The sequence below is a fragment of the Saimiri boliviensis genome, chromosome 7 (assembly GCF_048565385.1).
Source record: "Saimiri boliviensis isolate mSaiBol1 chromosome 7, mSaiBol1.pri, whole genome shotgun sequence".
NCBI lineage: Eukaryota > Metazoa > Chordata > Mammalia > Primates > Cebidae > Saimiri > Saimiri boliviensis.
The window spans coordinates 75,710,310-75,732,878 of NC_133455.1; positions in this window are offsets into that span (position 1 = coordinate 75,710,310).

Below are 22,569 nucleotides of genomic sequence, written 5' to 3' on the forward strand. Positions count from 1 at the left end.
TTTACTTTTGTAAATACAGAGAGCGGAAATTAATGCTAGGGACAAAATTTCATAAGACATTGGCCCAGAAGGAACAAAACATTTAAAAAATGGAACACATAGACAGTTGTTTGTTTAAGCAACAGGGTAACCCTCAGATGGTCATGATTATTTTAGTCTACCAATATAATCTATCAATTTTGGAATAATGGAGTGAAGCAAAGGTCAAATCTGTAAAAGTTGGGCTGAAGGGAGAGGAGTGATGAAGCTATAACAATCCTATTATCCCCCCCTCGACTTTAATTTTATTTTATTGAGCTTAACAATGTGAGGGTGAAAGGGTAACTGCATTCTTTTTTGCCAATACCCATGTAGCTGCAGTCCCCAGAGTATGGCTTTACATTTAAGAACTACAGTAATTGCATTAGTAAAGAAAATGTATTGTCCAAGCTATCATTACCTTCTCATACACATTGCAGACATAAGCTAAAAAGGTTAGAAACTACTCCTTTAACTCTTCCTGATTTTTTGGTTAATTTTTTGCCTATACCTTTTTACTTAACTAAATATTTTATTTCTTTTTTATAGCCTGTTTATCTTGATCAGTTCAGGCTGCTATAACAAAAAAATACAGTCTACATAGCTTTAAACAATAGAAATTTATGTCTCACAGTTCCGGAGACTGAGAAGTCCAAGATCACAGCACCTGCTAATTCAGTGTCTGATAAAGTCTCAATTCCTGGATCCTAGCTAGATGTCTCCTCTCTGTATTTTTACATGGCAGAAAGAAAAAAAGGATTTCTCTGAAATTATATATATATATATATATATATATATATATATATATATATATATATATATATATATTAGGTTATACCAGGTGCAGTGTCTCAAGCCTATAATTTCAGCTACTTGGGAGGCTGAGGCAGGATAATCACTTGAAGCCAGTTTGAGACCAGCCTGGGTAACATCTCAAGATACTCTCTCTTAATTTCTGTTTTTAATCATCAGTGTGGTTTTGCCTGCCTGTAATCCCAGTTACTTGGGAGGCTGAGACAGGAGGATGCTTAAACCCAGGTGTTCAAAGCTGAAGTGAGCTATGATTGAACCACTACACTCTTGCCTGGTCAACACAGACCTCATCTCTTAAAAAAAAAAAAAAAAAGATTCCATCTTATAGACCCATTTTAGATTTAGTAACCACAGGCAAACACCCTATATTCAAACAAGCTTATTTGTCCTTTAAATGTCTACATTTTTAAAGCAACTAGCTGAAAGGATACACATCTCTCAATAAAGCACATTAATGCTAGAAAAAAATACTATCAGCAGATAAGAATGATTGTGCTGATAATAAAAATGATAGCACTGTCACTATCTTGTCAATCATAATAATAAAGAAATTATTAATTCATTCTACCTATGGTGAATGACCTATATTATGCTATTTACATATGTACTTCAATTTAGAAAGTAAAAGTACTTAGTCCTTTTTAAAATAACAAGTCTCAATTAGTAATTGGCACAGAAGAGACAAAATTATACATTACAGGCATTAGATACAGCACTAAGAGACAAAATAAATCACCTCCTAGAAAATTCTGATTGCATTGTTTGTTTATAGAAAATGGTCAAGGCAGGGCATAGCAGCCCAGGCCTCTAATCCTAGCACTTTGGGACGCCAAGGCTGGCAGATCACTTGATCTCAGGAGCTACAGATCAGCCTGTACAACAAAGTGAAACCCTGTGTCTACTGAAAATGCAAAAACTATCCGGGCATTGTGGCACACTCCTGTAATCCCAGCTATTCAGGAGGCTGAGGCAGGAGAATCGCTTGAACCTGGGAGAGAAAGGCTGAAATGAGCCAATAAAGCACCACCGCACTCTAGCCCTAGAGACAGTAAGACTCCATCTCAAAAAAAAAAAAAAAAAAAAAAAAAAGAAGAAGAAAGAATCTTAAATGTATTTCTGATGTGTATTTCACTGTGTGATGCAAGAATACTTGAATTTATAATACTTAAATCATGACCATACCTGTCAAGTGAGAATAAAATTAATATGGCACCTCTATCATTTGATTAGAGGGATTTAAAGAAGGTCCTGACTTTACATCCTTTCTCAGATCAAAATATCTGAATTTCAATCATAATTGATGGATTTGTTCTTCTTTATGATGTTTGTCATCTAGAACCTATATTGAAAGACACATATATATGTATAAATGCAATGTTCTACTGAAGTGAAAATACCTTCCCTCTCCATTTGCTAAGTCAATTTTACTTTTATCCCTAACACATTTTACTACTTCACATTCAATTATGTTAACTTTTGCAACTGCTAAACAAAGGAAAGTGTAGAGATTTACCATGTCTTTTATGCTACTGTAGCCCTGGAACTTAGAACAGTATCTGGCACATAGTATGTGGCGAATATATGTTTGTTATTGAATAAATGGTTATTACAGATAAATATACTTTAAAGCATAGTTTGAAGTAACCTTTAAGGTGTGAGATTATCAAAATTCTAAGCTTTTTCCCTGACTCTTGGTTCTAAAATGTTTCAGTAAACCTGTTTGTAGTATATAAGATAAAAACATATATATCACTTCTGCTTCAACCAAATAACTGATTAATGCTGACTTATAAGTCAACAGTGGCTAATATCGAAGAAGAGTTGGGGAGTTGAGGTGGTACTGGGAAAAGGGAGGTGTTAGTCAAAGGGTACAAAGTTTCAGATAGAGAAAGAGTTTTAGTGATCTACTTTACAGCATGGCGAATTTAGTTAATAATGATGTATTACATACTTCAAAATTGCTAAAAGAGTAGATTTTAAATGTTCTGACTACAAAGAAACAGCAAATATGTAATATGATAGATATGTAAATTTGCCTGATCTCATTATTCCATAATGTATACATGTGTCATAGTATCGCATTGTACTCCTTAAATATATTCAACTATTTGTAAATTAAAAATGAACAGAATAGCACATGAATGGTCATCTACTTTTCAAATTCAACCTTTCTAAAACTAATTCAATTATTTGCAAACATCTCCTTCTCCTCTGTCAAATTTACTTCTATTTGTCCACTTTCCATATCAAAATCTTAGAGTAATACGGAAGAGTCTTTCCACCTCCCGGTTTGAATATAAGTCCTCAATTCCTGTCAACTAGGTCTCCATCATATTTCCTTTTTCTGTGCTGATTTCTGGCCACCATCCTAAATCAGGAGACTTTTTTTTTTTCTCAAATTTTCCATAGTTAGCCAACTGGCATCCCTGTCCCAACTATCACTGCCTTTGAAATTAAAAGATCAATATCACTTTAATACATCATAATCATTCACACACAATTTGTCCCTCAGCCTGGCAGTGAAGTCTCAGAATCTGCCCCAATCAGCCTTTTCCAGTTTACATTCCATTACTCCCACATGGTTCACAAAGTGTTTCAACAATTCCTCAAACATGCCATCACCTTTTCCACCTGTTTATCTTTATTCATAACATTTATTTTTCGTCCTTGCATGCCTACTGACATCCTACCCACTCCCTGAGAGCCACTCAAAGGTCACTTTTTCAGTGATGCCCTGTTACGGTTTTCTAAGCACAACATAATCACCGATTTTCTTCAGCACCTTCAAGCAATTTTATTACAGCACATTTCACACATGCCTTTGAATTGTTATTTATGCTATCTTGCCTCTCCTACTGAACTGTAAGTTATCTATGGACAAACATAGTGCAGTATCAGTAATAGTTGCCCCCAAAATACATTGTACTTCACAGGATGCCAACGTATGTTCGTCAAATAAATGCATGATTGCCATACAATCTACTTATTGAGTTTCTCAAAAGATAGATAACAGAAAACTAAAGAATCAAATAGGTCTGTGAAGACAAAGAGAGAAAGGCGAGGAAAAAGACAGACAATAGAGATTATATGAAAGTGAGTAAGTCGCTTACCCTTTCTGAATGCAGATTATTTTTATGTAAAGAAAAAAGTTGGCCTAGATGATTGCTAAGGTACTCTTAGTACTAACATCCTATAATTTCATGATTCGCTAGAGACTATCACAACTCAGTGCAAACAGTAACACATGCCTCTGGCTCCTGGCTGTGCTGTCCACTTCTTTCAGTCCTCTCCAGCTATGATCCTATGACAGGAAGTCAAAGTGATGAAGTGGTTTAATTCAACATGCAAATTAGTACAGCTCCGAGCCTGAAAGAAATCATGCTGTGGGCAGGTAAAGAAAATTGAAAAGATGATCCACAACTCCACGATGTGTTCGTTTAGAGTAAATAATTTTCTTATATATTAGATACATAACCTTTAGTATCTGAAGTAAAGAAAAATAGGTTAAGAAATTATTTTAATATGTATGCATATATTATATAAATACATTCATATTCCCTTATGTTTTTTATTTATTATTGCCTACTATATACCTTTAAAACAACATGTAATAGTTTCATTCCCAGTTTTCACATACACATTTAAAAGTAATTGGCCTGTGTCATTTTATACGAAAACATAGCTTCATTATATTCAAGGGAAACACCAAGTTGGTGGGGTGGTGCATTGTTACTCTATTTCAATCAGACTCTGATTATTCATCATTCAAAGCATAACAGAATTCCTTAGTAAATAGGCTCGAATAAATCCCCAAACTGCCTTGAGTTTCCTGTGAAAACATTTTAAAACATTTAATGCTGGATATATCAAAATATAAAACAAAGCTCAATGGGCTTAACCATGTTATCTCAGCAGCTCCAACCTTCATTTTTCTACATTTCCTTGTAGATACACACATTTGGAATATATTTTTCTACTTCTGGTTTATGCTTTTTTCATATTAAAGAAGATTATCTTTTATCATTTACTCAGTGGTGTACACCAGGTATCTAGATTTATCCTTGGCTCCTTCTTCTTTCTTAATTCGTACTTATAAGAAATTGATATATCTGACCAATTGTACTTTGTAAACATCTCAAGTTCATCTATATAACTCTTTCTCCTGCTTTTGTTCAATCAGGTTGATATCACCTCTTGCCTAGAACAGTGTACACCAAGCTCTTATTGATCCTGCATCTATATTGAGAAATATTCAGCAACTTCTAAAATGTGTACATTTATTTGTTTCTGAATTATGCAAGAAACTTTGTGCAAACATATGCTTGAGAGTTAGAAAACAGTACAACCAAAAGTAAAAAACAGGAAATTACAAATGAATGGATGGTTCACAGACTGTCTTTCTACACAGGTGCTATTGGTCCTATTTATCCCTAGGGGGCATATGCTTTGGATGGTTCACATACTGTCTTTCTACACAGGTGCTATTGGTCCTGTTTATCCCTCGGGCGCCTATACTTTACTTGGAGAACCTCTATCCCAGGTTCCATTAACAGTTCCTTGCCTGGTTTAAAGCTCTGAGTCTTAACCTCCACAACACAACATTTCTAAAACGTAAGTGTTTTTACATCTTTCCACCATTAAAGCACTTCTATGTCTTTCTTTTTCTCTAAGAATGAGAGATAAACTCTTTAAGAAGCTTCACAAAGCCCCTTTATGATCTATTTTCTTGTTAGCCAGTTTCATTTCTTGTTATTCCTGTCTCACTCTGCTCTTGCCTCTCACAAATATCCACCTTGTCCATGCTGAAGTATTTTCGGAATCAAATGCAGGTGGCCATGCTTTATCTCCTCACTAATACTTTGTCTATCCATTTAATTCTGCTTAGAACATTTTCTTCTTTCTCCTACCCATTGCATCTGATTAAGTCCTACTCAACCTTGGTATGTCATTTTAGATTTTATCTGGAGAATGCCTCTTCTACAGGCTACCACGGTACATAGAATTCATCTTTATCCTATTCCTTGCCAGCAAATTTTAATTGTCAGTTTGCCTTTTACATTGGCTTAATGATTATTACACAATGGGGTAATCTAAATCACTTAGCAACCTTCTTTAAGTCCAATTTTTTCAACCTCATCCAAAGATATTTTGATTCTACCTGTCTAGGATAAAGCTCAGGAATACGCATTTTTAAAGGACCAGGGTAATTCTCATACACGTGTTAGCACTAGAATTGATGCTCATTTATTGCTATATTTTCAGCATTTTGGGGGAGTCTTGGTATATAATAGGTGCTTAATACATATTTTTGAATAAATAAATGAGAGGGATATGATTGATTGAAAAGATAACTGATTTTTTAAGGCAGAGGCAACAGTAAAAGCAAGAAAATGAATGCATAAAATCTCAACATTTTCTGGGAAGCCTTTAAATGTAATTTTTGTCTTTCCCTCTTTCCAAAATGCAAGTCAGTCTTCAGTGACAGAGAAGTAACAAACTTATAATGACTGGGCCAGCTTGATGTTATCCTCCCATCTGTGCAGTAACTAGTGGAGAACCTTCCGATAGAAAAAAAAATATTGTTCATATGGGCTTTGGTAAACGACAATGGAATTGGTTGGGTTAGAGATTGTGGCTGGATAGCAGAGAGGAAGAGGAACAGCTGAAGCCAAAGTATACAGGTTGATTGATTGTATTAAAGGGTTTGGACTTTGTTCTAAATATGCCATTCTGGTCCCTAAGGAATACTGACTTAACTCAGAACACCAGACCCAAACATGGAGTATTAACACACACCAAACCTTCAAAAGCTGACAATCCCTTTCTGCTACCATAGGCTTGATGATCAGTTGCTCCTCCCTGCCCACTCTTGCTTAGAGTTTATAGAAGCTCTGCTGACTTGCAATGTTACCACCACTGCAGACCAAAAGCAAAGAAAAACTTGATTCCTCCCTCAGCCAAGCTGCTGCCTAAATCTTCCAGATCTCCACCGAATTGTTAGGTCCACGTGGCCACTATCTTCTAGGATTTCACACTGATGATTCTCTTGGTATTTCCTGAATCCCAGCTCACTTCTGTCATCCTTACTGAGGTGGGTATTGGTTGGTTGGTTTGGCTACTCTTTTGTTTTAGTTTTAGTTTTTCATTAGCTTTTTGTTCTTGAAATCTGAGAATACAAGTAATACTCTCCTCATCCCCAAATTTGTAAAAAAAAAAAAAAAAAAAAAAAAAGGAAAGACAAACATAAGAGTCCCAATATTAGGTTTATAAGAGCAAGTTTTGAGAATATGGGGCTTAGCTGGAAGTCTCAATAGTAGTTTGTAAGAGCAAGTTTGGACAATATAGAGATTAGATATTCAAGCAAGAGAGCTTGATTACATTTCACCCCAGAATTAACCTTACACCATCTAGTCACACATTGAGCTGGACAACTGCATGTTTCTGCCAAGGACCTGTTCCCTGAAACTTACTATACAGAGGAGCAAAGAAGACCATGACACATCTTCTGTGCACGGAGGAAGATCCCTCAAACAAGAGAGCTGGAGGGCCTGCCTGAGCCACACATGTGCAACTCATTTCCAACCTCAGCACTCAGTGCAGTCAGTCCACTACCTAGGAAGGAGTAAATGAGATGGGTAGAGAGACCAGAATTGTTATTTGGAAAGATGTCCCTCTCTATGGCAACATGAGTCAGGAATCAATCATCTGCCCACAGACCATAACCATTTTAGTAAGTTTTACTTCACTTCTCCACTTTGAGTGTAAACTTTCTTCCCAATTGCTTTCTCAAGTACAATGTACTTCCTTTCTCAGACACATCTGCAGATAATTCATGAGCATGGAATGCATGCTCTCAGTCAACATCCCAAATTCTTATACTCTCTCACCTTCTGGTGGAAATCTCTGCCTTTCAGAGGCTTTTATCACTTGTGTCTATCACCACCGTCTAACTAGTACTTCTCATGGTTATCTCTTTCATTAAGCCAAGTATTTGTGTTTGGCTCTCAGAGTTTTCTCCCCACTTACTCCCAATGAAGTGCTATGAACTGAGTCATTCATTGAATAATTTCTGCACTGTACGTAAACCATTTACACCCTTAGGCCCATTACACACACACCTACGGTTTCAGCTCTAAAATCACAAATTGAGGCATGCCACTCTGCAAATACTTCTCTATACATATACCTACATTGCTTATCCTCATTGGATCTTCCCTCACATTTATCACCACTAAATTTTAAAATCCATGAGGCCCTCTAGCCTTAAATCCCTCTCCATTTCAGTTTAGAAGTAATGTTAGATTATTTCAAACAGTACCCTAAAGATATCCTTAACTTTCTTTACCCACTATCCTCAGGTCTTATCCACTAATGAAAATTCCAAACCCTTGATAAGCTCTTCTCGTCCTTCTATGCCTGTGTTCATATTGATGGTGCAGTTAAGCACATCACACAATTGCAGAAAAGTTCTATAATAAATCCTCTGATAATGATTTTTTTTTTCTGGCCCACAACGTTGGCTGGCAATTAATAGGACTAGGCTTTTAAGTTAATTTACTTCTGAATTAATAATTATTAATAATTATTCAAATTATTCAAAGTTGAATAATTTCTCACCAAGTCAAGGCTCTAAAAATTAACTTCTCTCTCTTTCTGGGTGTGTGTGTACTCATGCATGTAATAGAGAAACAGGAAGATTATTTATACTTTTTTTATTCATAAAATTAGTCATCAAAAGGTGGCATATTTCAGTTGCAAACAAATTCATCATTTGAGACAGACTCTATGTTTCTCAGACAGATACTGCCAGATAGCAATTCTGCACTTAACATGGGCTCAGAGTAATACATATCTGAACTATTGAAGTTGTGTTTACAAATAACTAGCAACAGGACTTCTTTCTAAAGTCTATACATCAATTAAAATGAAGAAAAAATTTTAAAGGTCCAAGCATGATAATAGTATAACCTGTTTCATTATTGGCATTTTTCTTACTTTTTAAAAAATAATTTCTTCCACTCAGATATATTTGCTTACCTAATTTATATTTTAAGGATGCAATTAGACTAATTTATGCATCTTGTAAACTCTAGATGATTTTCTTCTGGATGAGTCTTCTAGATGATATTCTAACACTAGGCCCTGGCTATGTCATTTAAAGTTATAAAATAGTAATTGTATTATATGACAGCCAAAAATGTTCTCCTATTTTTCGAACAAAATAAATCAGAGGTTGGGTATAATTTCTAAAATAAGATATAAAGTAAATGACAGACTTGCAGCCAAAAAACTTTAATCAATTATATAATCATTAAAAAGATTCAATAATTAGCCATATTAATTACCTGCACTATTGTCTTAAAGAAGTCACTTCAACTCTGAGCCTTAGTCATTCATATTAAAATGGTGCTATTGATACTTTATAAAATTATTATAAGAATTAAATGAATTAACATGTATGAATGCATCCTCTTTGTAAACTCTAAAGCTCTTCAGAAAACTGTGTTTTATTAATACCACACAAGAACAGCATATATAAATATTTTCTGTATGTGAGTATATAAAGGTATGTGTATATAACTTGTTGATTCATAACAGAAAAATCACTGGTGTTAGTATGATTTGGGGAATTATTTTTTTTAGACTATAAATACTAAATTTTCTCATGAAACCAAGATGACAGAAGAAAATATATGTCAAAGATTGCTATAATTTATTACATGTAAAAAGTTGACAAATACACCACAGCCAGGAGACACGATTAACCATAAGATAAACCCAAAACAGGCCAGGATGAAAGGTATCAAAAGCTTCTATTTGGAGGGCTAACCTGAAATATTTGGTTCTTTGAAACCAAAACAATTATGGGTCTATATCAATTTGGAGAATTAGAAAAACAAATAGTGGAAGAAAAGTTAATCCCCAGGTTATATCTAGCTATTTCTAAATAATATAATCAAAAGTAACATTTCCTGTTATCTTTGATATTGGGGTGGAAGTGAGTTAGGAACGACAACTTATGCTTTCATCAGAATCTGTTAAAAGGAATCAATTTCTTTGAACAGGCTTTAACAATCTACTCAACTGGAAAAATATGAATAAAATACGATTTAGATTATTATGTTTGTTGGCAATAAAAGAGAGCTAATACATTTCTACTTATCTCATTTTTATATAGATAATATTAGTATGTGTGAAAACCTATGTAAACTACAGAACAATTATTAAAAGCCAAAATAAATAGAAAGTTACATGAAAATAAGAAAGTACATAGAAAATAATATACCAACATAAATTAAGGATTGTAAAACTTGAGAGGACATTATAATTGCCTTTAAAAAATTATTTTGCTTTACTTAAAGAGACGATGATTCAACAGATCAAAGTTATGGTGCAGAAAGTTTGTCAAGGTATATTTCTTTCTCTAGTACCTCAAATGATTTCAGTAAAGTTGGTTCCTGGATAATGTTTACAAATAACACTCTGAACCATAGACTTGTTAAAAGGGTCATAACATAACATAACTCTTAAAGCAGTCATAACTAACTCTTATCTCTCTGGTATGTGCAAAAAAGATTGTAAATAACCAAGATTGTAAATAACTTAATTAGAAAATTACAACATACAATGAGGCTGTATTTCAATATGATATTTTTTACAGTAAAATAATCTATCATCAATATCATCATTTTAATTTGCAAAAATATTTAATTTTACTTGTTGCAAACATATTTATGGATATAATTACATATATTTATAAATAAATACATCAGTTAAATATAGACTGTATATCTTCATCATTTGTTAAGCACCTGCAATGTAATTAGTACTTACAAGAAACAACAAATACTACTAACTTTTATATTTTCATCATCTACTATGTATGAACCAGAACTTATGGTTTCTTTTATTTCTTTTTAATTAATTTAATAATTGCATGTATTTAAATACATGTAAATTATGTCTCAAAAATGATATTTAAATACATGTAAATACATTGCCGAGTTTAAGGAAACAATTCTATGTGTTTTGACAAATGTATATTATCATGTAATCATTATCACAATCAAGATATAGAACATTGCTATCAGACTTAAAAATATTTATCATGCCTCTGGTAACCATTGTTTTCCCCTAATCTGGTTTATCAACTGCTGCTTAGTACTAGGTACTAAGGCTTAGTACCCCAGTGATAAAATAATCTGTACAACAAACGCCCATGACACAAGCTTACCCATATAACAAACCTGCACATGTATCGCAAACTGAAAGTTAAAATAAAACTGAAAATAGAAAAAAGCTTAGAGAAAGAAAAGAAAAAGAATTCCACATAAATAGAATCATAAAGTCCATAGATGATTGCGCCTGGCTTCATTCACTTACACTGCTTTTGATATTCATCTATGTTGCATCGGTAGTTTGTTCCTGAGTATTATTCCTTTGTATGGGAATACCTATATTTCTTAATAAATTAACATGTTAATTGACATTCACTTACCCGATTGGCAGTATCCATTCACTTGTTTATTGGTTGTCAGTTTTAACTTGTTATATATATATAGCTGCTATAATCACTGAAGTACAGTTCTTCGTAAGAATATTTCTTTTTTTTTCCTTTATGTAAATACTTAGAGAATTAATAGTCCTGGCAGGGATATGTGCATCACTGTTCTGTTCAGCTGAACCCTCAGCTGCAGCTGACCCAGAAGTGGCTGCAGCGGAGTTCCCCCAAGGGACTACACCAAAGTGCCCACAGATGGAGCCAGTTAGGATTCCAAAGAATGAAGCACTAAATAACAAATTCAAAGCATTTATTAGGGGAACTTACTTACGGAGGGGCTACAGCAAAATTACCACAGACCATAAGTAAGGTGTTCTACCCAGATATGTCCATGTGGATTGGGTGATAAAGTTTATATGAGGATTTAAATTATTTGGCTCATGGCTGGGGCTACTTTTTACATGCAAAAACCTAACAATTATCAGTGCCTGAGAATGTTCAGGAACTTCAACTTGTGTTCAAGCCTGCAAGAAATAAGCATTTTAAAACTGCATGAAGTCCAAATTGTCAGTTTTTCTCTTAATCGCTAATGCTTGTTGTATTGTACATAAGAAATTATTGCCTAGCTCAATATTTTTGATTTATTTGTGTAAACATCAAGCTGAATAATTTCCTTATTCAAATGTTTCATCACAAATTGTGGAAATATTATATCTTTTTCTCATATGTAATTCTTGGTTGACTTCTAAAAAATTAATCTATTATTACTTTAAATATATATTGTCATAGAAAATGTAAAGTTAACATGCTTAAAACTATAATGATGTTGAAGTTTGAGCATTCTTGAAAAATTAGAAATATGAGAAGAAAACCACAGAAAACTAGAGGGTAGTCAAAATATAAGCTATCGAAAACAATGAGTTACGTAACATTTAGCAGAATTACAATTATTTGTACATTTTACATCAAAGATTCATGATACCGGGAGAAAAATCAAGCCCCTATTAGAATAGTGAGAGATGAATTCCTTTATTTCTTTTAACATTTTCAACTCGCTTTGAAATCGACACACAACTTTTAAGTTTATACCACAGATTTAAAACTTATAAGTAAAATAAAAGAAAAATGATCATGCCTACTGCATGATACTCTTTTACACTTTTCAAAGGCTGAAACAAAGTACTAGCAATCACTCTGCAGGGAGAAGCTACCGAATTTCATGATTCTCTGATGGCATCATCATCCAATAGTGTACAATTAACCAGGAAGTTCCACGTTAACCAGTTACTTTCAAACCATTAATCTAAGTAAAAATTTAATTTTACATAAATGTCTCTTTCAAGAGAGCATAATGAAATGAACAGTGGTTGCTAAAATAACACAAAGCTATCTCCCAAGCATACATTATTTCAAACCTGTTATTCAAGTTATCCTCATCCTCATTAATAAACACTAACTCACAATTTTGTGTAGCATCCATAATACAAATTTTAAAAATATAAACCAACAGCAGTGTCTGTTTAATGTTATTTGCATATTATAAATGTGAAGTTTCTTACCGATGCTGTCTTCCAAGCAAGATGACATTGTACATACAGGGCTTTAATGATGTCCCTTTCAATTTTTAATTAAAATATTCAATCAAATGGAAAAATTGTGCATTTTTTCTAAATATATGAAATTGAAGCTCACAAGAGGTTGAGCAGGAAAAACAGAGTCTACAGTCATTAGCATATTAATAGAACTGAGAGCAAGGAAGTGGATAAATGAAGAGATATGAATTGGTTCAGAGACGTCAAGTTAAGATAAGTGTCTACTGGATTTTGCAACAATAATTTTAGAGGTGACATTGCAAAAACAATTTAGTAAAAGGGTAAGTGCAAAAGAAATGAAGGAGTATTAGAGTGGAGTAGAATGGCTGTAAAGGAAAAGTGAGCTTATAAAGTAGAAGAAATAAGTAGAGGGATTACTGAAATAAATTTATTTTTTTAAACTTATTTTTGAGGACAAGGAAATCTTGAACAAGTTTGCTGAAAAAGTTAGGTATTTCATTAGTGTATAAAATATGGAGAGAAAGTTGAAGCAAAACAAACGCAGAGGCATTTTGGATGGAAATTCCTAAATAAACATAAAGAGGAGATAAAAATTTCGGTTAAGAATATAGAAATTACAAATATATAAGAGGAAGGTCAAAATAGTATGACTACTTTTGGGCTAGTGAACATAACCTCAAAATATTTATTACACAAATATTTGGAAGTATCAGGAAAATTAGTGGAAATCTTATAGTAGAATATTGTAAAATATTTCTATCATCCTGAAGCAATCAAATAGATGAAATAATTTAAATACCAAGAAAATCTGAAAATAGAATAAATAAATGTTGTTTAAGGAAAAATGATTGAATTCTCTCCTCTAAGTCTTCTGTTCACAGCATTATGCAATATTAGACTATTAGTGTTTTGTTAAACTGAAGATCTCTGAATGCTCTGTTTTCTAACAGCAGAAAGGGATAACAAACTCTCTTGATTTAGCCTCTCACTGTATGGTCTCGTCTATTCTCATAGCTTCAAATACTTTCTATGTGACTAAGGTCTGACAATTTTGTGTTCAAATCTGGAAGACATCTCTTATCAATTCTCCCATTCCTTCCATGTTTTTCCTATCACTAAATCTTCAAAATTCTACTTTAGATATAAAGTTGACCCTTGAACAACATGGGTTTGAACTGCATAAGTCCATTTACATGTAGATGTTTTTCAACAATCATCTTAATAATGTCTTGGGATATTTGAAACAGTATGAAAAACTCACAGATGAACCACGTAGCTTATGAGTATGGAAAAAAATATGAAAAAGTTAGGTATTTCATTAGTGTATAAAATATAGATATTACTCTATCATGTACTACCATAAAATATACAAAAATCTATTATAAAATTAAAATTTATCAAAACTTATCCACACAAACACAGATACTACATAAAACATTTGTAGTCCAGAGAAATGTAAACAATTATAAAGATATAGTAGTAAATCATAGTATATAGAATTAATTGTAGTATATCCTTTACTACTATAATAATTTTATAGCCTCCTGTTGCTATTACAGTGAGCTTGAGTGCTCTTTGTTCTTAAAATGTGTTGTGATACTAATCATCTCCTCAGGAGCACTTTGTCCAGTAAACTGTGTTTCAAAGTAAAAAGGAGTATCTTGTGGTTCTTGAGTATTTTTCATTATGTTTAATGCAAAACTGCCGGAAGTGCTCTTAAGAAGCCAAGAAAGTCAGAATGCTGCATTTTTTTCCATTGAATTGCTTGATGTGACTGTAGATTGGGGTCTTCTGCAGCAATTGTCCACCGTTTTAAGAAAAATGAATAAATGCATTCATTCAGTTTATCTGTAATTTACTCAGTGTAAGGACTATTATAAGAAAAGAAAAAAAAAAATTGAAGCTTTTACAGCAATGCCAGCAGTCACAAAACCCTTACACTTACTGCCAGATAAATTTTTATCTCATGTTGAAAATATAGCTTTTATGTGCATGCAGGAGTTCTATAAAGACATACCTAGAGCCTCTAATGAAATTCAGGGAAAAAAGTGAAGTCATTAAATGAGAACTTAAAGGAAAAGAAAGGTGAAGGATCTAAAGCTGGAGAATTTAATGCCAGTAAGGGATGGCTTGATAATTTTAGGAAGAGGTTTGACTTAAAAAAAAAATGTCAAGATAATTAGAGAAATCACTTCTGCTAATCAAAAGGATGCAGACAACTTCCCAGACACCATTCAGAAAATTATCGAGGAGAAAGGATGTGTCCCTAAATAGACTTTTTTTCCTTCAGGTTTTTGTTTTTTGGTAATGAAAAAAACACCTTTTTCTGAGGGGAAAAAATGCAATAAATGGCATGTATTAATAAGGAGCATAAATGAGCACTATGATTAAAGGCAGGAACGGATAGGCTAGCTCTACTGTTTTGTGAAAATGCAATTGTGTTTGTGATCAGGACTGCCCTTATCTATAAAGCTGCTAACCTCTAGACCTTGAAAGCTACCAGTTTTTTTGTTTACACAACAAGAAGGCCTAGACAATGAGAAAATAACATTCCTCTTTGATCAGTCCTATTGATGATTTCTCCCTGAAATCAGGAATTACCTTGCAAGTAGGAAACTACTTTTAAAAGTTCTTTTCACTTTGGACAATGACCCTGGCCAACCAGAACCCCTTGAGTTCAACAGCAAGGCATCAGAATAGTTTACTTGTCCCCAAGCACAATGTCTGTAATTCAGCCTCCAGAAGAGGAGGGTCATAGAATTTTTAAGGCTTATTAAACACATGGTTCTAAGAAAAGAATTGGCAATGTAATGAAAGAGGACCCCAGTAGAGGGAACATTGTGAAAATCTGGAAGGATTACACCATTAAAGATTTCATCATTGTTATAGAAAAATCCATCCAAACCATTCAGCTTGAAACAGTAAATTTCTGCTGGAGAAAACTGTCTAAATGTTGTGCTTTACTTCACAGAATTTACAACAACACTAATCAAGGAAAGAGATTATGGATATGGAAAAAAAAAATAAAGCAGCACCAAGAAGTGGTAGGGGTGGGTGAAGGGCAATATGTGAATACTGGAGTAATTCAAGAGCTCTTAAACACCACACCAGGGGAATCAACAAAAGACAATTTGATAATGAGTGCTTCTGAACCAGTGCCAGACAAAGAGGAAATAGTTGAGTGACTGCAGTTCCCACTGTTAGATCTGACATACAGAGAAGAGCAATTACAAGTCTTTTAAAAGATGCAAGTGCTGCCCTCACAAATCTATTTTGCAAGGCATTGGTCAAAGGTACACCTTCTGGACCCTTTCAGGTGTGATGGATAAGTCTAAGGTGACTAATCCACTCCACCATCCCAATCTCCCTAAGCCTTTGGACTCCTTTCTCTACATTAAACCAAGGGAGATCAGGCATTTCCAGCTCACTCACAATGGGTCGTCTTTTAATTCCTATTTCATCTAACCAAATAAATAAACTATTAGAACTTTTTTGAACTCTCTGAGCTGCAACATTAAAGGCAGAGTCCCTACTTAGTGGACCCAAATTGATAAATACAGCTTGATCCAACTCTATGCTTCTTCCATCATTATCCCATGCCCTTACTATCCATTCCCATGCCTGTTCTCAGGATTTCTGTTTAAATAAATTAGAAAACTCAAGCAGTTCTTTTCAAGTATAGGTTACCTCCTCATGGGACACACTTTCAACCTCTAGGGGAACACTGGGACTTATAGGTCTACAAGCAAACAGGAATGTTCGGGGTGACTCCTGAGGAGAATCAACATTATTATCTTGCCTGGCAACTTCCTCAGGGAAGCCCATCAGTGTTGCCTCGGGAAGCCTAGGGTTTATCTCCTCTGACAAAAGTAGAAAGGCTGACGACAGCATGGTTGGGGTAGAGAATGTTGCCACTGCTGGGGATGGGGAAGCTGTTTCTTCTGCAAAACAATTTTATTAGAGTTTATAAACTCCATGTCTCCAGCTTCATCATTGTCCTCACACATGTCCCCATCACAAGTTACAGGGTCCCATTTTTTCCAGGCAATGTCCTCACTTTAACAGTAGACACATGGCAAAGCTGTTCATGCACCTTTCCTTTCAGGTCAGTCACTTGCATGATAAGGCCTTGTGTCTGTTTTTCCACAATTCCAGCTCTTTTTCTACAGAATATAAGACTCTCACTCAGGGCAATCTTAGCAGATTGCAGGCTCAGTATCTACTTCTGAAGCTGGAAGTTAGAATCAGCGAGTTCATCATTTACTTTCATCACTTTGTTCACTGAACTTAGGAGCAACCAACCAGTTTCATTATGTTCCTTGGTTCTCCACATATGGTCAAAAATATTATGTATAGAGTCCCTAAATTCTTTACCTCTCATGAGCTATAAATCAGAAATGTCAAATGCAGTTATTTCACATAACTCTCTAAACAGTTCACAGCAAGAACCATCAGTCTCCTACATACTATTAGACGTAGAGTCCTTAGCATTTCGGAATATAATAGTATTAAGCAGACAACTCCAAAAACCCTGAAACCAATAAAAGAACTCCATCCTTAATATTCTATTCCTCTAGAACCACTCCCGGTACCAAAATCTCTGTTAGTCAGGTTCTTTAGAGGGACACAACTAGTAGGAGGAGTTATATATGCACACACACACACACACACACACATAAGTATATTTATATATACCCTTATATGTATATTATACATAAAATACTACCTGATAAACTTACATATTTACACACACACACACATGTCCTTTATCTATATATGGGAGTTTATTTGTACAATATATATACATTTATTTATATTTATTTCTAATATATATTTATATTATATGTTTATTTCTAATATATATTTATATTTATATTTATATATACAAAGGGGACTTTGTTAAGTAGTATTAACACACAGGATCACAAGGTTTCACAACAGGCCATCTGCCAGCTGAGGAGCGAGAAAAGCCAGTCTGAGCATAAAACCAAAGAACTTGGAGTCCAACATTTGAGGACAGAAAACATCAGGCACAGGAGAAAGATGTAGGCTGAGAGGCTAGGCCAGTCTCTCTTCTCACTTTTTTTTTTTCCCTGCTTATATTCTAGCCATGTTGGCAGCTGATTAGAGTGTATCCACCCAGTTTAAGGGTGGGTCTGCCTTCCCCAGCCCACGGACTCAAATGTTAATCTCCTTTGGCAACACCCTCACAGACACACCCAGCATCCATATTTTGCATCCTTCAATCCAATAAAATTGACATTCAGTATTAAACATCACATGATCTGAGCTCAATTTTTCTAATTACCTGCATATGAGGTAGGGTTTGGAAAGAGCAGAGGGAATGGTAACAGGGAAACCTGATACCATTTGAAGCCTTGTTTGTTTTTAAGTACTAAGCTAGAGCTTATATGATTCTTAAAAATGTCCACCAGACAGCTTCACTCACTGGGTTTCTACACCGGGTTCAGGAAATGAAAGATTTTTAGATGATCTGAATAGCTACAGCACAGACTTAGAGGGACTTTGATGGAAGCAGTCCACCTTAGTGCAAAAGTTCTTAATGCGGCTCAGATGTACATACTCTTGATCCTTCTACTTCAGGCTCTGGTTCTATTTATTGTTTTTCTTTCTTTCATTATAACATTCAATTTTATGTTCTCTTTCTTATTTTCCAACACCAGAAAAAGTTATTGCCCTTTTTTATTCTTTATTGATTTCAGTGATAATTTGGGGTGAAGGGCAATTAAATGTGTTAGCAAAAATGACAGTCTTGACCCAGACACATCTAGAACCTTTTTAAAATAAGTTTTATGAACATTACGTTTTGTATATTTACTACTTTATTACATTACCATTTTATTCCTCAAGAAATGATTTTTAATGCCTTTATAACATTCCAATATTGGAAATATGATTTAACAATCTCCATGTTGCTTTTCAAGTTGTTTCCCATTTTGTACTATTATAAATAATTCAGCCGTGGATATAGTTATACATAAGTATTTGTCTATCTCTCTGTTTCCTTAGGATCTATTTCTAAAATTAGGATTACTATGTCAATGGCACTTAATACATATTACCAAATGGCTTTTCAGAGAATTGGCATTCATTTAAAACTTAACTTCTCGGGTGTGCCAGGATTAGTACAATTCACACAATCATTTACATTACCATGAATTTTTATATTATTAACTTTTCTTTACACTTTCAGGGATTATTTGGTTATGCCTTTAAGCCTTCTTCCCTTATTAACTTGAAGCAGTACTTCATGTTAAATACAGTAATCATTTTTGTCTTCTTTGTCTATCTTGTTATATTTATAATGTTTATAATGATTACTTATAAAGAGAATGTTTATATTTTAAAATTTAGTGTTAATCTTTTTACTTGAGATTTCTTCTATTAAAACTACTTTGAGACATTTTGTATATTAATGAGCACATTTTTACAATTTTTTGAAATTTTAGATTTTCTTTTGGCTCATTCGTACATCAGTATGGTATTAGGGTCCTCCACAGACATGGAACCAACGGGATGTGTATATGAACACACAGATGCAAAGAAAGAGAGAGCATGACAGCATGCGTGAGACAGAGAGAGAAGCTATGTAAGGATCTGGCTCATGCAATTGTGGAGTGTGGCAATTCTGAAATTTAAAAAGCTGGCTGGCAGGCTAGAAATTCAGGTAAGTGTTAAAATAGTATTGAGTTAGAAATCTGTCTATAAGGCTGGCCAGCAAGCTGAAAACTCAAACAGAGAGTCTATGTTTCCGGCTTGAGGCAAAATTACTTCTTTGAGAAATCTGGGCCCACTTAACATTATAGGGAGTAATCTGTTTTATCTGTTTTACTTAAAGTGAAATGATTGCAAGTGTAAATCACATCTATGGGTGCATTCACAACAACACTCAGACTAGTGTTTGACCAAACAACTGGGCACCAAGGTCTAGCCAAGTCAGTGCATAAAGTTACGTATTATAAGAAATTTGTGTTATAAATTTGTATTATAACTCATCTCAACCTACTCTCATCTTATACTATTTTTAGGTCACCTATTAAGTTTCTACATACTCTAGTGTTTAACTTTTTTGGTCCTATTTTTCAAAATATGTTGGTATTTTATAAATGGGCACAGTTGTTATGAATTCAATCTTTGTAACACATTTGGATATCTGATTAATCAAGATCCTGTAATGAATCACTCTTTAATTAAAAAGTTCCCTCACCTTCCTGCTATGACTTCCCATTTTACTTAGAGTAAAATCCAAAGTCCTTCCTTTGAACCATAATGCCTTATAAGATAGTGGCCTTAAACTGTCTTTCTGACCTCAATATCTCATTCACTGTGGTTTACCCACAAGATCCTCTATTCCCTGCACATTTCGCCTTTCACTCACTCCATGTCATTCCTAATGATCCACGTGACTATGGCCCTAATTTCATTCAGATCTCTACCCAAATGTCACTTCATCACAGATGCTTTTCCTGACTACTGAATCCAAAAAAAAAAAAAAAAACACTATTGCCCTGTTATCAGTTATCAGTTAGTGCTCAGCCCCACTTTCACTAATACTTACTTTCTTCTTAATCACTGCAGCTGGCTCTCTCCAACCTACATTTCTCAGTCTCTCTTCCCAGCTAGGTTTCAAGTTGTTTTTTCCCAAAGGGAGAAACACTGGTTTCTTCTAACCAATGTTCCATTAGAAGGTGGGAAGAAGGTTGAAACCATTGTGCTTCTGATGGCACCTTTGGTGGCAGCAGTAGGCACAGTAACATCAGCAGCCACTGCTCATTAGCTGTTGACAGAGTCTAACAGCAGGCAGCTCTGTGATTTTAGCAGTGCTGGTAACACAAGCTTCAGTGCATTAGCAGCAATGGCTGGCAGATTCAGCAACTGCAGCAGTGATGAACTGGTGATCCTATCCGACATTTTCTCTAATGAATGTGGCTCACACTCTCCAGCCCAAGGATGAGAGCAGCTGTGTTTTCTCAGGGAAACATTCTCTTTTCAATTTGCATCTCCACCCCACAACAACAGTAACTATTTAATTTATGTTAAATATATCTTTCTTCTTTTGTAAACCAGCCCAGGATTGGTAGGATCTTCCTAATTATTCCAAGGAATTTTCCTAAAATAATTTTTTTTTCTCTTTGGTTTCTGCAGATTTTCCAAAGGTTTTGTATTTCCTGAATTAATTCATCCTCTATTTAAAATATTAGAGTGACATATATTTTTCTGATTGGATATTTACCTGATATAATCCCCTGTCCTTCTTTGCTCAGAGCAAGATGGCTAACTGCCTTTCGAATGCACTGTTGGTAATACAAATGCTTGGATTCTGGCTGGGCATATAATCGCCTGAGTAGAAAATATATTTCATAGACTATATTGCAGCTACTTATGCTCATGTGACTCTATTCAGGGAAAATGGTATGTAACTGAAAGTGATGCATATAACTTGCATCATTTCACTAAAAAGTCATTTCACTATTTTCCTTGCTTTCCAGTGGCTGGAAAATGAAGAAGAATGGAATGACCTTGGAGGTGGTAGAATTTCCTCACCACCGTCAGATCTTCCAACTCTAGAATATTTTGTATGAGAATAACCTTACGTAAACCACTTTACCTTACATAAACCACTATATTTTGGAGGTCTTAAAATTAATAACATAAAAATGATAGCTGTAAGATTATTCTGAACAAAACACCTTATATTAGATAGTATTGTGCTAGCAGTTGTTTTGTGGTTAGATATTACAGTTTGTAAAGTTGGAGATTCTTGTTGTGGCATGACAAAATATTTGGTAAAGAGGGACCTGCAATTACCTGTTACAAAGGCCAAATACCTAAGACTGTTGGATCTTTAATGAAAGCTCTTAGGGGGATACAATAGGGGGACTGGGAGGATATTGTTGTTCAATTAAAAAAAAAAAAAAGAAATTTACACCATCCAGGCCTTGTATTGCCAGAGAAACCAGAAACTTCATCTACAGAACATGTAGTTTTTTGTTTGTTTTTGACTATGTTTTAAGACAAACTTTAGGTGCTCAAGTCTGCCACAGAAAGAAGTGGCTTATAAGGAGTGTATTATCCCCAGCATGGAAACATTTACAACATCCATTCATGAAACATAACAACCACAAAGTGACAGCCAGAAACAAACGTAAGTGTGACTAGATGGACTAACTCAGAAAACTGCTATGCTCTCAGAAAAGGGATTCTTCAAAATTTCCACCCATCAGAATGCCATTCTACTATCGACACTTGGCAGCTGTGTGTTTTTAATTGTTTCCTTTTCAGAAAGGACTGTCATTATATTGGATAAGTACTGTGTGTGTATGTGTGAAGGTTCTTAGCAGAAAAAGAATCAACAGGAGATATATACTGTGTGTGTGTGTGTATATATATATATGTGTGTGTGTGTATATAAGTAGGTTATATATATACATATCATATGTATACATATATATACAGACATTTATTTTAAAGTATTAATTAATTCAATTAATGGAGATTGATAAATCCCACAATCTACCATCTCAACAGGAGACACAAGAAAGCCAGTAGTGTAGTTCAAAGGTCTGAGCACAGGAAAGCCAGTGTTATATGTTTCAATTCAGGTCTGAAAGCCTGAGAACCAGCAGCCCTAAGGGCAGAAGATGTTTCCATTGTGGTAGTCAC